We start from the raw sequence: 17,279 nt of genomic DNA, 5'->3' as shown, positions 1-17,279 counted from the left end.
TGCATGCATAGGATCCAGGAGTGGAGACATCCACTCATGCAGAGTCTTCCATAAATGGGCAGAAATGCTCAAGGGAAGCTGACAAATTGTTGATGGATGCAAGAGAGAATGTGGGAGAGCCATCTTCTCAGCGCAGACTAAGGAGGTCACCTGAGCGGTACACTAGTTACATGGCCCTTGTTGGGGAATGTATAGAGACCAAACCATCTTCCTTCGAGGAAGCAGTGCAGTAATCAGTCTGGGTTGATACTGTGGTGGAGGAGTATGACTCTATAGTTCGAAACAATGTTTGGGATGTTGTTCCAAGACCGAAGAACAAGTCAATGGTGAGTTCTCATTGGATTTACAAGGTAAAGCAAGCATCTGATGGTAGTGTGGAGAAACATAAGGCAAGGTTTGTTGCCCGTGGTTTCTCATAGGTCAAGGTGATCAACTATGATGAGACTTTTGCTCCTGTAGCAAGGTACTCATCTATCAGATCAATGTTGGCATTATCAACATAGATGGGTTGGAAGATCCATCAGATGGATGTAAAGACTGCATTCCTCAATGGAAAGATTGAGGAAGAGGTGTACATAGAGCATCTAGAAGGATTTGAGACCTTCGATCGTGAGTCGCATGTGTGCCAACTCAAGAGATCTTTGTACGGGCTGAATCAAGCACCTCGTGCTTGGTACACCAGGATCGACAACTACTTCGTCGGGTTGGGCTTCACAAAGAGTGAAGAAGATACAAACTTATACCACATCATGGTAAAAGGTAAGCCATTGATCATTGTTCTTTATGTTGATTATCTGATATTGACAAGTGATGATCAGTTGATCATGTCTTGTAAGGAGGACCTTGCAAGATAGTTCGAGATGAAAGCCATGGGTCTCATGCACTACTTTCTAGGCATGGAAGTGTGGCAGAACGATGGGGAAGTGTTTGTGTCTCAAGGCAAGTATGCCAATGAGATACTCAGGAGATTCCACATGGAGAAGTGCAAGCCCATGCAGACTCCTTTAGCAGGTAACTGGAGGAAGGAGGATGCTACTTCAGGTGAGGTAGTAGCTGCTATTGTGTATCAGCAGCTTGTGGGTTCATTGATATATTTAATGAACACAACCAGATTTGTGCTTTGCAGTGAACCAACTAAGTCAAGCTATGATTCAGCCTACCAAGCTATTTTGGAAGGCAACTAAGCATGTGCTGAGATACCTTAGAGTCACATCTCAGTATGGATTATGGTACAGACGGACAGAGCGAGTGAAGCTTCAGGGCTTCGCAGATGTAGATTGGGTAGGGAGTCCATCAGATCAGAAGAGTACTTTAGGAGGAATTTTCAACCTTGGTTCAGTTGCAGTTTCTTGGTACAACAGGAAACAGAAATTAGTTTCACTTAGCTCAGTAGAGGTTGAATACATGGCTGCAAGCTAGGCAACATGCGAGGCCATTTGGATGCGGAAAATTCTAGTTGGATTGTTTAATTAGAGGTTGGATCCAACTGTGATCTATTGCGATAATCATAGTTGTATCAAACTCTCTGAGAATCCAATATTTCATGACAACTCCAAGCACATCGATATCCAATATCATCATCTTCAAGACTATGTGGTGAAGAGGATCATGAGTATGTTTCGACTGAGGAGCAAGGTGCAGACATTTTGACTAAGGCATTGTCAAAATACAAATTCAAGTTCCATAAAGACAGGATTGGGGTGACAGATAATCCCTTTCTTGTTGAGAGGGAGTGTTGAAAATAGCAACAAGAAATGCTAAATATATAAATGCTAAAAATAGCATTGCTATAAATAATATTTCGCGATACATTCCAATTTTAATTAGTCCCTAAATTAAAATTGTGAATTAAAATTCGAATTTGAGCTCAGCAGTTGTTTGTAAAATAATTAATTAATTCATATTGAGTTAATTAGTTGGAGAAAAGCAAACATGAAGTCTATGTGCATACATGCAACAATTATCCCTTTGATTGAGGAATTTATCCCTTAATTAAGGAGATCAGGATGAGTTGTACTTTGAGTTGTAATTAGTTAGCTCAGTTAACTGAGTTAAGTCTAATTAGATTAGTTCCAACAGTTTGTGGAACTGATTGTGAGTTCAGTTAGTCAATCCATGCATGCATGCAACTAGTGTGCTTCATATAACTGAATATTCTCTCATAAATAACTCATGCATGTCAGTTCAGACAAAGACCTAGTTGAGATCAAAGGATGGGACGATGTACTATCAGTTGTAGGAATATTCCCATGAGTATATCTCTTGCACGTAGAAGGAATTCTTTCCTTGAGGATTGTGTAGTTATTTCATAGGTTAGTGAGCAGTGTGTGAGGTAATTACACATAGGTGGCAGTTTGAGGACCCAGGAGAAACTACGCAAGGAAATAGGAGGCTTGGAGGACTCAAGGAAGGCATATGTGTTGTTTATTCTGTCTATGAGCATCAATAAGGGATTGTACTGAGAGCTGGATAGCTTGTGAGCTAAAGCTTTATGTAATCCTAAGATATTTCCACTTGTATGATAATACAAAGATCGGGGGTTTTAGCTGAGGCTTTCCCCAGAGTACTTCTGTGTTCATGTGCGATTGATTTCTTATTCTCTGTTATATGTGTTCTATTTGATCTTGCTCAAAATTGATTAAGCTTCCGCAAGTTTGTTTGTAGAAGTAGAACAAGTATTTTTCTTTAGTTACATTGCATTATCAGGTGATCTATAGTGATAATTTCTACACGTCATGGCACTTCACCAACATACATGACTTGTTCACATAGTTCATTGTATTTTCCTCAAAGGATCCAATGATATTTAGTGGTGGGGTAGAGTACATGGTAGTTGAAAAAAGGAATGTGTAGATTTCATTTGGAGAAGAAATATTGTTTTTTACCAATGTGTGGTATGTGCTACGTATGGATCTTAATCTACATTTAATGTTATATTATGCGAAATTTCCCCATAAAAATTGTCAATTTTAGCAATCACGAATTCTATATAGTTGACCAAAAAACCAAGAAGACTGCTTATTTTGGTGTGGAGGATCATGGATATTTTACTATTGGTTGTTATCTGATAGGTCAAGTTGTGTGCGTTAACAACCAAAAGTGCATCATACATCACTACACTTTGGAATTAGTAGTATGGGAAACTTAACTTGATCTACCTCTCTTAGTTGGCTTGAGAGAATCTTATATATGGACCTCCCAATATTCAATAATAAATTCAAGGCATGTGTGGATATTTCCAAGTAGGGAATCAACACAAGGCACCATTCGATGAAGGAAAAACATGGATAGTGATGGGATTGTTTTAGTTGATTCATGTATATGTTTGTGGAGTAATAAACATGGAAACCATCATTTGTGCTAGAATTTTTATTATTTTTTGTTGGGTGTGGAGTCTGATTGTCTTCCTGATTCAAAGGTCTTGTGTTTAGTCGTGTTTGGATCCCAACCCTGAACAGGGTTTGTGGGGGGACTCCCCCCCCCCCCACTATTGCTACTAGGGGGGACAACACCCTTTTAGATCCCCCCCCCCCCCCCCCTGGTGGGGGTTTAGGGGCAGCACCCTCGAAAGAAAAAATTTCGAGAAAAATTCCTTGTAAAAATATTGTAATATCATAATTAACCCAGCTCGTTCATTAGGCAAAAGATCTGATGGTATAGGTTATGTTAATTTAGGGTTTTTTCCCATAGAAGGAAACCCTCAATTAATATGAGGGAATTATATTGTAGCTATGTATTATTACGTGAGAGAAAAACAAAAGAAACTATGTGAGAGAAAAGAGGAAGTTACAACGAATATGTTATAGGTTGTATCCCTTCAGTTTGTTGGATAATAAAAAATGAAGGACTGGTTGTTTCTTTGTGGATATAGCCCAGATTGGGTGAACCACGTATATCTATCTCTCTCTTGTTTTATGCTTTTCTGTGTTTGTGTTTCGACAATATTTTGTGTGTTCCATTGCTATGTTATTTAATTTCTAACATTTTTTTATGGCTATAGTAGAAAGATGTGGGTGTATTTTTTGAAACCAAAGTCTGATGTGTTTAATGAGTTTTGGGAGTTCAAATCCTCAATAGAAAAATGTTCAAGTTATACCATTGCCATTCTTAGGTTTAATAATGATTGGGAATTCAATTCAAAATAATTCAATAAATTTTGTGAGAAACATGAAATTAAAAAATAGTTCATTACACCCTACACTCCACAGTAGAATGGATTGGTTGATAGAAAAAGCCACATAATCAGAAATATGGCCAAGTATGTGTTTCCAAACAAGTGTGTTCCATATAGGTTTTGGGTTGAGGAAGTTCTCACAATAATATACATGCTGAATAGATCTCCAATGACGAGGGTGAATAAAAAGAGTACAGATGGGGCAAAATCTAGGAGGAAGACCAAAGTCAATCTTCTTAAGGTCTTTGGTTCCACTGCTTATGATTGGATTCCTTATGAGAAGAGAACCAAGTTAGACAAAAATATAAATAAATTGATGATCAATGGGTACAATGATAGTCATAAATCATACATATTGGTTGATGTTAACACTAACCAATTGAACTTTAGCAAAGATGTCATAACTGATGAGGAAACCATACCTCTCAAACCTTCTTTAGAGATCTAAATCCTAGAACAATAGCCTTTTTCAACTCAATATTCAGGTAACAAGATTCAAGAAACTTCGCCTTAAAGGGGTGGGATTATGAGCTTGGGGAGTTTCTAGGATCTAATGATATTAGTTTAGGTATAGGTAGCCTAGATCATCATGAAAAATTCAATGGAGAAGATCCAAGAAAATACTAAAGTGGTGCCACAACACCATTGAAGATGTTTATATAGATGGAATGATTAAGGGACAATCATTGAGAAATAATAGAAACACACCTAATATAGTCAAACTTGTTGTACTATCAAATTTTGAGGAATCATATGAATCATATGTGTTTGAGGAGGGAAAATGAGACTTGAATGGGAGAAGGTCACTTCCAGATGAACATGAGACCTTTATTAAAAATTAGACATCGAATCTTATAACTCTTCCACCAAGGAGTAAACCCGTTGGTTGGAAATTGGAGCATAAGGTCAAGTATAAGGTAGATGGTACATTTTACAAGTGTAAGACATGATTATTGCTAAAGGATTCTCTTAGCAAGAGGTCATTGACTACAATCAAACATTTTCTCCCATAGTAAATATGAACAACAATTGATTAGTTCTAGCCATGGCATCATAATTTTGATGAAAGGTCTATCAGATGGATGCAAAGCATCCCTTACTCAATAAAGATTTGGAAAAAGAGGTCTACATGTATCAATTACGTGGGTTTCAAGTTCCATGGAAAAAAGCTATTGTTTGTAGACTTAATAACACTCTATATGGCCTAAAGTAGGCACCTTGGGCATGGTACATTAAGATTGATAGGTACTTGGATGAACATGGGTTCCTCTCGGTGCATGCTAGATTCCTGTTTCAGATGAATATGTAGTGGTGACATTTAAGAACTTCTACATTTAGTGTGGCATGCCATGCAATTTCTTAAATTTGGCAAACAAAGAAACTCTTAAAGACTTGGTTAGAAAGGCATTTCATAGAGATTTTTTAGTTAATTGTATTAAGGAAGTGACATAATTCTAATATATGTCATCACATTTAAACATGTTTATATTTCCATCTTTCACTACAACCTATATTATTAAAGTCAATCTCCTTTGAATAAATACAAACTTAGGTAGGTTGATCTCTCATGCAAATCTCTGCATGTTTGAACAATTGAATTGAAATATTTAAACCAATACATATCTTGAGATATTTTATTTAGGGCCTAAGTCTCCCTCATATTAGAACGTACAAAGAAACTATTAACTGGAAAGGAATTTTCTCTTTCAGTGTATGTAATTCATAAATTTGATATAAAACTACTCTACCTAGGTGGACATTGAAATCTTTTATTTTGACAAACATTGAACTTTTTCTTTTTTAAATATGGCTAACAATTCCATGTTAAACAAAAGCAGAGCTAGTCTAATATTTGCTATAAGAAAACATCTTTTGAGACAACAAATATATATGTTCTACTTGTTATTTAACTTTGAGATAGTCAAATAATCATTGGATAATGATCCATTTGCTTGCTTTAAAAATGTTAAATCTAGATTTTACATTTTGAGATAGTCAAAGATTCATTAGATAATGGTTAATTTTCTTGCCCTAAAAATTTTAAATCTAGATTTCACATTTTTATTAATTGTATAAATTAAGTTTGTGAAAACTTAAACTTCACAATATCACGGAAATTATAATAATTTAATTATATCACAAGAAGTTAATATTATGAAATGATATGTTAAATTATTTACAATATAGAATAATGTAATTGTTATATTATTTATTTTTGGTGGAAATTAAGTTTACTAAACTTAAAATTTTGCATATATATATATATATATATATAATTTTAAAAGAATATTCTTTTGCGGGTATACATGTGTGTGTATATATATATAATTATAATTAAAAAAACATATTTCCTTTTAATAAATAATGTGATTTCACTTCTAAATAGTTTAAATATTTTTAATTTTTAATTTTAAAAACATATTTCTTTGCGTGTGTGTGTGTGTGTGTATATATATATATATATATATATATATATAAATTAAAAAACATATTTCTTTTAATAAATAATGTGATTTCACTTCTAAATAGTTTAAATATTTTGAATTTTAAATTATAAAAAATGTTTTAAAGTAATATAATTTATATTTATTTAAACATCCGTGATTCAGATAGATAATTTAATGAAAGTAGTGTAATAATTTTATATGAATTAATTTATAATTTTTTTATATATAAAATAATAAAATTAACATGAAATTTAGAATTGTTGTTTTGATAATATTTGGGACATATTATTTTTAGAAATTGAAAAAAAATAAAATAAATGTTTATAGATTTAATTTCAAACTTTTTCTTTTATAAAAATTGATATATTTATAATTATAAAAAAAAATCCATAATTATATGGTGTCGCTTCAACATTTCTTGTAAGCAAGAGTGTCTCTAGATTGTTCACTACTGGATTCACACACTTGTCAATAACATTGCCAAAATTCTCAATAATATCATCTGTGACCAGATCAAGTGAATTAGCTAGTGCATGTTGTTGCGAAAGCACAAACACTAAATCTAGTTTTCCTTTATGTTCAACTATCAATGTGTTTGTTGGCTTATTCATTGGTTTCATTCAAGAATCAAAATGAATGGTGAGTCCCTACATTTGGTAGAGGGCATGGGAAACTCAATTTTTTTACAATAGCACTGATCAATTTGGTCACAGGAATGTTTTTATCTACACAATGGGTATTACCAACATGCTTTGTATCCTTCTTATTCATTGAAAATCAACTAGAAGGTCACCATCACAAGGTTTAAAACCTATGGAGCAAAGTTTGTCATCAAAAGGCTGATCTATTATGACATTGAGGCAAAATATTGTTGGAGCCTTGTTTCTTCGAACATGCATGTTCCATTTTTTCTTCTACCATACTTTGAGAAAGGAAGTGAATCATGATGTTGCTAGCAAACTATTTATCCCTGCTTCGATCACCTGTATGTGAAGAAAACATGACCAATTTCATATCCTCAAATTTTCTTACATTTGCAATCTTTTCTTCATGAGTGTTTGGGTACAAAGGAGCCAATTTTCTAGCTTGAAAGATTCTCATTCATGTTCACAAGCATTGAAATCTGTATGTTGCACTAGGCCAACATCATGATGAGTCTCTTGTGTATTTGCTAACTTTTTCCATGGATAGAAATTATATCATCATCATATTTTAAATCAACATCAATATCATCATCACAATCTCTTAAATCAATACCATACCCAACTTTATTACCAATGTGCCCTTTTATGAATATGGAACTGAAAATATTGATGAACTATCCATATTCTGCCCCGTCTATGAAAGTGAAATGAGTTATGACCTGCAAATGGTTTTTCCCTAAATTTGGACCATTTTTATCATGCCAATTCCTTTCCCTTTTCTCCTCATCTCCAAAAGGACCAACAATGCAATTTGTCACATGATTTTTTTGTTTGTTTGTAAGCTTGGTGGATCCTTCCTTTTCATTAAAATATAAACAAGTTACAACCATATAAAAACAGGCTAGGTGGTCTCAACTTGCCCATCGAGAAACCAAGTATGTTGACCACCTAACCGCACGATAAGCCATCCAGTAGCAAAAAATATTAAGTCTATCTATCCAAGCTATATAAGTTTGATTATCATGTCCACATCCATACTCTATTTTCCTATACATAAATATGATTGTAAACTAGAAATTAAAAGCTATCCACATAAAGACTAATAAAAAATAACTACAAGAAAGCATTCTATTCATCATGCTCGGTGGAAGCAGATTCTACTGGGGTCAGATCTTTAGCATTGGATCCTGGCAACTCTGTTTGTGAGAACAAACAAGGGAAGTGTCTCTCAATGTAGCCAAGGTGTCCTTCTTGTTTTTGCATTTGAAATTGCAGCTTTTGAAAATCATGTTTATAATTAGGGAAATCATGAACAACAGTCACCATGCTCACCAATATTTTCTCCATGGCCTTGCCCGGGAGACTTTTCATCAGCTAGTATAGATACAGGGTCTGTTTAAATTGAGTCACTCGCTTTCTAGTGTGACCAAGATCCAAAACTAAGAGTCTCAAATCCTCCATTTCGACTTCATTTGCGCTCACCCCATGGTTTAATTTCTCAAACCATTCTTCTATCAGCCCTCTGATCTTGTCAGTGGTGCCTTCCCTCTATGCTGTGGTCGCTTCATTTATGAGGTTAGCCAATATATTTCTACCGCGTCACTTGCTCGAAGAGCTTTTTTCATCCTCTGAATCAGTCACCCGAGGTCTCTTGCCTCGACCCTTACCTTTCACTATTCTACCCATTTCCACATCGTCTTGGTGCTTGCTTGCAAAATCTTGTGGAAATGAGGAGACTAGCATCGATACTCTTCGCGCCCGAGAAGGATTACCGTGCCGAGGACCTAATATGGAAACAAAACACCAAAATTTCCAGAACATTATGTTTTTTTTTCCATCACCCACAGGCTCTGCCATTCCACAAAATCTGCCACTCCAATTGGGCTTGCATTCGCCAGTGCCCTAGGTTTAATTGCATAAGAACATAATTATATCCCACACCCAACATTTTCGTTACCCACACCCTGTTACAGATCCCTTTGCCCCAACTGACACCATGTCATAACAATTGCCTTGCAGACGCTTCGACCCAGGCCTTGGGTGCGAGGCCCCAACCGTCAGCCTGCCACAAACCTTGTAGCAGGGTGACCAAGACCCCTAATTTCAAGCCCCTCGCCTCCACTTCTGACATTTGTATGACCATTCCCCCAACCCAGGTGACACAACACTGCCTCAATAGTACCCTTACCAATGCTGCAACACAAGCTCTAAGCACCTAGCCCCAAGAAACAACCAGCCATAACCCTGCTTTCCACTCGAATTCCACTCAACCATCCGAGGCTGGCATGTCCAACACCATATTTGTGCCCATTCCTAGACCCCAGATGACCCTGCCCCTTAACAAAATCGCCACAACTCTTTGGACTCAGGTGTTGGGTGCACACCCTCAGAATTTGGAAAGCCTTCATAATCAAATTTTAGTGATAGCTCAACTTCCTTCTTTAAAACTAGTGCTTCTTCTTTAATGAGGACAGGATCAAAGTTGTCCTCTTCCCTAAACATAATGATATCTTTCTTATTATCAGCATCTTGTGTGGCACCATCATCATCAATGAATCAAGATATATCTTCCAATCCTAAAGACTGTTCTCTACCATAGTATTTCTCCACTAAGTGCCTTGTTGATCGAGTAGTATCAGCTTTCATTGAAGAATAATGTCTAATGATAACAATAATTTTGGTTTAATTGCATCCTCACTCGAACCCTAGACATGGATATATATGAATAAGTATAAGGTGAATGTGTACTCTATGTTCTCATTGACTCCATGTCTAATGATGAATAAGAGTTCTAGCTTTTATATAGGTTCAAGAATAAAAGAATGAAGCATCAAGAGATAATGCACAAATGTTTGACAAACAACAGAACCTATTATGGCTATCGTTCATTCGTGACTATAAAAGCAGCGGCCCAAATTTTTGAATGTATAGGGTGACTTTTTTTGGGGGGGGGAGGGGTTGGGGTGGGGTGTAGCCGCTATGACAGGATCATTATGAACAAGTAGGGGAATAGTATCCTATCTAAATAAAATATCTCATGATTAATAACTATAAGAATGATTTGTGAATAGTCTCCTCTCTAAATACAATATCTCATGATTACTAGCTATAAGAATGATTTATTGACCTCTCACATTAACTTTTGCATATTGCACAACCTTAATAATTGAGCTTTCTTCTTAGACTTAGTATCCATAACTCAATAAATAAAATATTAATATTATTTCTTTTCCACATTAAAAAATGATTCAAATTGACAAAGCTCAAAGATGTCGAAGACTCTATAATATGAGGGAGCTTAAGAATTTATTAACAAACCACACTAACAAAAAGGATGATTTTGAACAACTAGGAGAGAGTGATTCACCAATCAATGACTAGCTTTTCTCATATCCATCAATGAATATCAACCAACTTATCAAGGCTAGATAGCTTAAATTTTCCTTTGACTCTAAAGATGGAAGTTAAACCCTCAGTTGTTTGTCACATATGTCATTGGACAAGATAATACTTTTCCTCTAAAATTCAAGGGCCAAGAACTAGGGAACCTTAGCAAGGGTCTTACCATCCCATTTCAAAATAAGAGTCTGCTATATAAAATGCTCATAAAAGGATAACTCAAGTTTGAATGAGTAATCCCTTTAGGAATAGATTAATAGTCTCATAAATCTCCTATATGCTTTGGTCCACAAAGGACCTTTGATGTTTACCAAAGAAGGCATAGTTATATGATATTAAAGTGCAAGACCTTGCCCTTTTGCCCATTACGGCAAGTCAAGAACATTAGAATTCCTTAGGTGTACCTTCTAGCCTAATTCTTTTCATCCATGGCCTCGATCACTCATTTAGCACATAAGTTTGGGCCTATATGTGTATTTTCAAGGTACCCTCAGTCCCTACAATCATTCAACATGCAAAACAAATCTTAAATTATTGTGGAAGCCTTTAGCATGAGATATTTTGGCTAATAAAAAGTTTCTTCGAATGTTTTTCATGCTTTGATGTGATTTCAATAATGCATACAAAATGGTGTACAAAGATCCAAATCCAACAAATGGACAAACAACATTTAATACTTTATATATATATATATATATATATATATATATATATATATATATATATATATATATATATTTCTTTTGTTGAACATTTTATATGTTAATTTCATTGTGTTTTATATAACCTATGTGAATTTCATAATTTTATGGGTAAATTAAAACCATTTAATTTATAGTTTTTCGTCACTTTTGGATATTTCATTGGTATTGACTTGATGCCAATTTTCCTCAACTTAGAATTCCATTGTGGTGTGTTTGTGTTTGTGTACCAATGGAATTTAAATTCAGGCAAGTTATCATCAAGTCTCCCACTTAGTAGGTAGGTTGATGATCTTAACCTAAATGATAGCCAACCCTTCACAATGCCACAACAACAAAAATCATTTTCACACCCCTTTGAGATATTGTAAATACTTGATATAAATTACTCAATTATGATCATAGATGAATATGTTGGCTCAAGAAATGAATCATTATTAATATTTTTTGTTAAGAAATATACATCTATTCACAAAACCATGAGTTGAGCTCAATCTTTTCAAGGCACAAAAAAATATAAAGATTGTATGCCATATAAAGCATATAACTGACTTGCAACACTCTAACATCATAAATAGTTGGGTGTGAGGAGACCTGATAGAACACAATGCCACAAATGTTGCATCAAGTTTGGGAGAATAAGATGTGCCCTACCACATTAAGGAAGAGGTGTCATCTCTTAGGAGATGTACTAGCCAAAAAGATAAAACACAATTACAATTAATATAAAGTTATGTTGACTAGATATTTGTCAAATGAAAAATTAAAAACAGAAGCAATGGAAATATAAATATATTGTACTAACTTGATCCAAGAAACTATATTGAATAGGATACTCTATGAGGCCATGATAAGCGTGACTATAATGAGAGCATCAAAGAAAAACAACTAGTAACCAAAATGGCCAACCTGACTTGAAGGTCTTATACTTGGTGGTTTAACATCATCAGATGATGGCTCTCAATAGGAAGTTGATACAAATACACTATGCCAAACTATATTATGTGTTAGGAAGAATATCATAGTACTAGTGGCCCAAATTGTATCTCTAAGTTGGGGTGGCTAAGGGGGTTGGAGGGGTGTGGTGGGGGGCATTTAGGAAATTGCCTACGAGTACAAAAACCCTCTCAATTAGTTATACTTGGTGATTTAGAGCCGAGACTAACCCCCCTGAATTCTCTAATGCCAAAATAATTGAAATGGAGATCCATAATGAACTTGATCCATAATTTCCAAAGAAAATGCAAGGTAACATCTTTGTTATTATAGGGGGTTTATAAAAATCTGCAAACCACAATAATCCATCTGAATGTATGTTATGTATAAAATAAAAATAAATTAATAAATAATACATAAAAAAATCAATAAACTAAGAATATATAAACAAAAATCATGTAAAGGATCATGATTAAAAGATCATGACCCCTCATAACAGTATTTAAATAATTTTATCAATGGACTTGAGATTAATAATAATTAGGTTCCCTTTCTCACCAGGAACTACAGATGATGTTCTAATATGGAACATTTTTTAGGTTCTTGTCCTCATTCCAAATATTTTGTTCCCTTATTTGTTTATTGACCTCTTAACCATACCTTTCCTCTCTTCCCTTCCCCTCCCCTGCTCTATAAGCTTTCCTTTACCCCCTCAACTCTCCTTTCCCTCTCTTTTCTTTATTCCTTCCCTTTCCCATGTTTCATTCCCTCTCCCATCTCTTCCCATCCTTTTCCTTATAATTTTCATTCTCCCTTCGTTTTACTCCATTTAATTGTTTTCTACTACTTTGTTTCCTTTTCCCTCCCCTCCCGTCTTTTTCTATCTTTTTGAACCATGGTTACTTTTGCTTTGTCCTTTCTTATTTAGGTTCTCTTATATATATATATATATAATCCCAATTGAATAATATACTACATATATTATAGGCCATCCAAACTTTTTATACATGGCATTATTAGGGTTTCATATTTCAATATTATTTCATTAATTCCATTAACTTTTAACATATATCTCAATAGTTTTATTAATTATTATATAACCTTAATAATTTTAACAATAATTATATATATTTTATGCTCTTAGTCGACCCTAGGGTTTCCCGACCATTCTTGTCTTTTATATATTCCATCTCTTCCTTATTTTTTCCCATGCCTTGACAATGGGCCCGGATAGTGGCTCTGAAATGTCGACAATAAAACTCATATATGTGGATCTTCCTATATCAGTAAACAACTCCGACCACGAAAACTTGAATATTGCTATACTTTCTTTGCTTAAATTCATTTTTTCTACCTCTTACTTACTAATTATAGTTGAGTATTACTCTCTAATATTGACACTATAGTTATATATATTAGATAATCGGCCATGGACATGGTCGTTGGAAGTAGCAATAGTGTCAAGTGAAATGGACAATGATATACAAGATGACACTATTGTGTTCCTACGTTCCCCAATTGGTTTTTTAAGTTACTCTAAACATGGTTTAATTTCATTGTATAAGTCATGTCGGTGGTTATGATTTGTGTTTTACTTCGAATTTTGCTCCATGGTAATAGAATAACAAGAACCAATCTTTCTTTAAAAATATATAAATTTATAAATAATAACAATGGCATTTAAAATTTAAATATACCTGGAAATGGTAGCTTCTCTTTGCAAAATCCCAAGTGAAAATTATGATAATATCTAGGCCTTACCCTTCCGTGTCATTTTTCGAGGGTTAGATGATAAAGTGCGTTCGCATTGGTGGAGAAAAAATTGCCACAAGTTAGTAGAAAATGAAGCAAAAGGAATCATCATTTTTTTAAATGTTTTTACAGACGAAAATGGAGACACATTCCTAATGCATGCATGCTAACAAATGCACACATGTTAACATGTTAATACATGTGCACTAATAAAAAAATAGCTGTGGGCTTTTATGAATTAGATTGCATGGAACCTTCACACGGCATGTTATTTATCATTAAAGAAGAGCTATGAGACACAATTGGCAATCCCAACACCTTTAAACAAAAACATGTGTGCATTCTTGAAGCGTATGCATGTTTCTAAAAAATCAATAAACATGTATTCTTATCCCAGTGAAAAAGGGAACCATCTTGTATTCTTATTCCATTATTTAAAGATGATAATTTGTTTTACTTAAAACTAAACAAATTTATTAATTAGATTACTTTAATATAAATATAATGTGTTATGATTTAAATATACTAATTTATTCGACATAAAATTAAATGATTGATTACATTATTAACTATTCCAAACAAAATACATAATTTCTTAAATTCATTAAGAGCAATTTTAAATAATTATTAATCACTAGCATTTGCACCAAGAGGTATTAAGGAATGCGGATAGGAGATGTAGGGAGTATGAAAGTAAGTAAAACAAATATATAAGTAAAATTCCATCAAATAAATTTAATTTGTATTTCCAACTACAACACCTAAAAAATGTGAACCATTTGCTTAAAGCAGATCTATCTATTTTCACATTCTACATATGCTTGAAATCCATGAATGTGGTACAAACTTCAAATATATTTATAAAAGAATGCCTATGACTTCATGTAACCACCAAAGCCATAACTTTTCCTTGGGCCTAGATCCAACCATCTTCATCCACCAAAGCTTGAATATGTTTCAAATATGCAAAGCATGGCATGCTCTTGCCTAAAAAAGACCTAAAAACTATATATAGTTGAAATATAGGACTTTCAACACAACATTTGGTAAAGTTAAAAGCTTCGCATATAAGAAATTCATAAATCTGATCCATATAAATATGAAAAAAAATAAAATAAAAAATCTTTTAAAATGTTTTTCTTTTCAAAATTATTTAACCATAATAAGAAATTGGATTCCATTAAATTTAACCACTGTGAACCCACCTACCATAATAAAAAAATAGTGCACATTAACATTTTCGAGAAGCTTTTAGCTTGCACGACCAGTGAGCCAGGTCATAGATTCGAATATGGCAAGCTACAGGATTGCTCTATTTCTGAAGAATGCCTTGTCGTCTAGTGAAGAATTTCTTATTTTACGTGAAAAACAGCCAACTACAATTCCTGTGGATGATGATGAATTCAAACATCTTCGATATGCAAATTCTGATTTATGGGATATCCCCTTCGCTGCTTTATCTCCTCATTCAACTAAAACTCAGTTCGATCTCACCTTCCAGATAATTGTTCAAGACATGCAACATGTGCTTCAAAACCTAGAGTTTTGCAGATTTGATATCTCCTCTACCATTCAACAGGTGAATGGAGTTGCGCGAATTTGATATCTCCTCTGCCATTCAACAGGTGAATATACATGGCTAATTACTATAGTTACTGTTTTTTCTCAAATTAAAAAATCTCCAACAAATGGAATTTATTAATTACGATAGATCAATCAATTTGGAGTTCAGTATGAAATGCCATATGTGAATTGCATATGCATCCTACCACTTAGAAAAAAAAAAAGCAAGTTGCATCCCTAGCAACAGAAAAAAGGAATAAGCTCACTTTGAAATTTGGTTAGTCGAAATGGAAAAACCACCATCTAGTGCTATGACTGGTACAACCAGAGAAAGAAACAGATTCGATTAATTTGGGCGAAAAACAAAGATGAAAAAGCTTCGGTCAAACAGGAAGGCTTCGAAACGGACTCTGGTGCAATATCAATAGGTGAGCTATTGATAGCAGAAGAAGCCCTGTTTGACTGACCCAATCACTGTATCAACTTTGCGCTCTCACAAACATCTTTGGATCCATGCATATCATAAATAATAAATACATGTTTTAAAAATAATAATAACTATATTTTAATGAAAAAAATATTAATATTGTTTATATAATTTAACAAAAATGTTAATAATAAAGTTAAAGATATTTAACTGTAATGTATTATTAGTCCTTGCCAAAAAATGACTCTAACAATAGATTTGCCTCTTGATTATGCTGAGTTTCCTTTTAACTAATCTAACATATAAAGTTTAACTTTAATAACATTAAATATATAATTTTCAATATAATTAAAAAATTATTGAACAAAAATTTCATGGTCATATTGAAACGCCTCAATATATAACTACCATTTGGATAACAACTTTATGCATATGCCATATGATGTTGGTGCAAACGTCGTCTGGATAACGACATTGTACATAAGTTGTATGTTGTTGGTGCAAACACCATGTGTACATCATTAAAACAACATGTACCATAAAATTTGCCATAAACTCTGTGACGTCAACACTATTCATGGACAAGGTCAACCATCACATTCCTAGATTGGATTTTGGTAGGTGTCTGGGACAATGGGAGATGGTTGTGTGGGACAGGAAAGGAATAATTTTGTGCATTTTGGGTGAAGTTGAGGTGAACTGCATTGATTGTCATGGAAGATGTCAAAAATGTTTGGCTAAAATACAATGTTGGGTGCAACTTTAATCAAGAATAATCTATGTGGCATATTTGTGTTTATTTATTACTAGCAATTTTGATTTACAACACACCATAAAACATCATCTTAGAGTTTCTTGAATAGATTTATATGGTTACTAGTTCTAATTTCATGGGATATTTGTTGTGTGCATCGTTGAGTTCTGTAGAACAAGCTTGGGGAAGGTGACCTATTAGGTATGTTAACATCATACCCTTAGTTAGGTGTGGAATAATCCTCTATAAGATGTAACAAAAACTTCATTACATTTAATGCCACAATAATTTGTTGATTTTCTGGTTGGTTTTAGATTATCCGTGTCTCATTTTCTCATCTCCATAACATTTATGACTAATTTTAGAGTCTTTACTTGTAGGTATTCCATCTCCATAACTGTTATGATTGTTGAAACTTTAAAAATCTATGCTTTTGGGTATTTCAATACTATAGTTGTCATGCAAGCTGATTTTAAATGCCT

This window comes from Pinus tabuliformis, chromosome 1_1 (genome assembly GCF_031772625.1).
Source record: "Pinus tabuliformis cultivar Carrire ecotype Pingquan chromosome 1_1, CPIR1, whole genome shotgun sequence".
NCBI lineage: Eukaryota > Viridiplantae > Streptophyta > Pinopsida > Pinales > Pinaceae > Pinus > Pinus tabuliformis.
Note: the sequence above shows the minus strand (reverse complement) of the source record.